The 3,133-nt window shown below is 34.9% G+C and overlaps 1 long non-coding RNA gene across 1 annotated transcript; it reads left to right on the forward strand.

The window, feature by feature from the left end:
• The first annotated feature begins 1,664 nt into the window (after positions 1-1,664).
• Positions 1,665-2,933, forward strand: LOC126660132 (uncharacterized). The gene is made up of 3 exons (XR_007635232.2): positions 1,665-1,801; positions 1,892-1,967; positions 2,717-2,933. It is a non-coding gene; the product is annotated as an uncharacterized LOC126660132 (long non-coding RNA).
• The last annotated feature ends 200 nt before the right edge of the window (positions 2,934-3,133 follow it).

Raw genomic sequence — 3,133 nt, forward strand, 5'->3', positions numbered from 1 at the left:
TAAATGTAACTCTTTTCTTATACCCATTGCTTTTAAATCCATTCGAGTCTTAATGTTATCCTTAGATTTTCCATCAATATTCATCAACGTACCCAATATATTTTCACATATATTCTTCTCAATATGCATTACATCTAAATTATGACGTAATTTTAATGTTTTCCAGTAAGGCAATTCAAAGAATATACTTCTCTCTGTCCAATTGAGCTCTTCAGGACCACGTGCACGCTTTTTTTGGTTAGGTGTCTTCCCAAAAACCAGGTCTTTAGGAAGCAAATCTAATTGCCTTAGAACTTCATCTCCTGACAACTACTCTTCAGGCTTTGACTCGTGCTCTGGTTTGCCATCAAATTTTCTGCTTTTTCTCCAAAAATGTTGGGCATGTAAATATCTCTGATGACCCATGTAACATTGCTTCACTCCATTGTTTTAATGTTAGCGAACACGTCCACTTATTATATACAGGACATGTCAATTTTCCTTTTGTGCTCCATCCAGATAACATTCCATATGCTGGAAAGTCATTTATTGTCCATAATAATGCAGCATGTAATTGAAAATTCTTACCGCTATATGCATCATATGTTGTCACACCGATCTCCCATAACTCTTTTAACTCATCAATTAATGGCCTTAAATATACATCGATATTATTTCCAGGAGATTCCTTAATGGGAATAAGCAAAGATAACATCAAAAAATTCTCCTTCATACATTTCCATGGTGGTAAGTTAAATGGCGTCACAATCACCGGCCACATGCTATAACTCGTGCTCATATTTCCAAAAGGGTTAAATCCATCACTAGCAAGCCCAAGTCGCACGTTACGAGCATCTTTTCCAAACCAAGCATATTTCTGGTCAAAATCTTTCAATTCTGTAGCATCAACTGGATGTCTAATCGTATCATCATCTACACGTTTCTCCTTATGCCACCTCATATTTTCACCAATATCTTTAGACATAAATAACCTCTGAAGTCTAGGTACTAAAGGGTAGTGTCTAAGAACTTTTTGAGCAACCTTCTTGCTTTTTCTGAAACCTAATTTCCATCTAGGGGCCTTACAAGTTGGACACGTGTCAAGATTTTCATTTTCCTTCCAAAATAGCAAACAATCATTTACACTAATGACCCTAAAATTTTGAAATAAGAAAATAATGCCATGAGTCCTAAAATTTCGTAATTTGGACCAAGTAGGTCGGGAAATGACACGGGCATGAGATTTATTAAAGATAGGTCGAGAAAAAAATAATAATTTAAAATGGGAAATATTATTATTTATAATAAGGAAGGATTAATCGGAAAAGGATATCTTAAATTATTTGGAAAGTTAGCACGACAGTTATTTGGAGATTTGAGTTTAAACGAAAATTAACCGTTTTTAGCTAAAGTGAGCTTTTAGCCACTTTGAGCCACAGTGGTACTTTAACAAAAACTTAAGTAAGATAAGTGATTAATATTATTTATTTGGAAATAAATAATATGGAGTTGATCGAACCTAAAAGGTTCAGCATTCGACGGGCGAAAACTAACAAGTTTTAAGTTAGAAATTGAAACGGTTTGAGTCGATTTCTTTAAGGACTAAAAGAGACCTTCTTCGATAAATATATAAGAAAAATGAATTGAGTTTTAAACTCAGCAATTCATTCTATTTCAGCTAGCAAAATCCCGTAGCTCCTCATCCCAAAACCTTCCAAACTTCAATTCACCATATCTTTTTTGTTTCTTAACGAAATTGAGTGATTCTTGCGGCCACGGAACGAGGAAAGGATCCTCTACTAGATTATGGCTTCAATTTGAGGTAACTTTGAGAATTTCCAGTTAGGGTTTTGAGGTTTTAAATTCGGTTTTGGTAACTATTGTGGTGACTTGTGAAATTGACACTTTTAAGGTGTTTGTGAGCTCGAATCATGGATTTTGATGGTGAATTGGAGCATGAGATCATTCGGTTTTGAGGAATCATCAAGGTAAAGAATTTCTTAAATTTTTAGGCTTTTGATTGAAGTGTTTAAGTGATGTTTTAGCATAAGAAATTGGTAATAGTCATGAGGATAAGGTGTTTGATATTTTGCCTAATTGAAGTGTGTTGTGTTGTTGGTATTTTGGTATGGAATGGTGATGAGGGGCTCGGCCCTAGGCATAGTAGTGTGTTAAAAGTTAAGTAAGGTCTTGAGACGTGTTTAAGAATGCCTAGAGTTGATTTATGATGAATTTGAATTGAGTTAAGTTGTATGTACAAAGTTTGTTAAGTTGCTGGAATTTGGCACTGCAGAACAGCCCTGTTGCGAGGCTTGTATCTCAGGCTATTTAACTCCAAATTAAGTTCCGTTTGTTGATACGGTAACTTAAGAGTGTTTTCTAAATATGTCTAGGTTTAAAGTTTAGCTAATTCGGCCTCTAAGTGGCCCAAACGACGAAGAACATTAAGTTATGCGTAGCCGTCCTGAAAACTGGACAGCCCCACGTTATTAAGTTAAGGGCTAGTTTCCGACACCTTCGGGTGCTAGTTTTAGTCCGAGACCTAAACGAAAGCCAAAGATAACATTCTGAACTTTAAGAATGTTGGTTTCGTTTTGAGGTCAGACTATTTTACGATTAGCAAATATAGTCGACTACAGGTTCAATAATGTGACAAGTTATGTAACTTGTTTAAATCTCGAGTTTATGTGTTGTTGAGTTAGAATCTCACTCGAAATCCATTTGATATATTTCCTAGGTCCGATAAGGCGACCTACTAGCAGACAGGAGCTCAGGGAGCTTACGCTATAATAAGCAAAGATTTTGGATAAGCAAGTAGTGAGTATATTTTACTAACTCGCATTATCGTAATTAAATATATGTTAATATACTATATGAATAGTACTTAAACGCATCGCAAATGTGTATTGTTTGGATTGTTTCGGATTGGATCGGTTTTTTTGTATATGAATTGATTTGTATTGTTTGGCTTTGATTGTTTGTATTGGCTTGATTTGATTGGATTGGTTTGTGTCGTTTGTGTACGGCTTATTTGTATTTCTTTATATATACAACTTGTGAGGTGTATATGGTTCGAATTAGAAATGTGATATGCCTTGTTGGCTATTGGATAGTCATATTAATTGGTAAATGATGCATTAAATTGTTTGTTGTT

This window comes from Mercurialis annua, linkage group LG8 (genome assembly GCF_937616625.2).
Source record: "Mercurialis annua linkage group LG8, ddMerAnnu1.2, whole genome shotgun sequence".
Classification (NCBI taxonomy): Eukaryota; Viridiplantae; Streptophyta; class Magnoliopsida; order Malpighiales; family Euphorbiaceae; genus Mercurialis; species Mercurialis annua.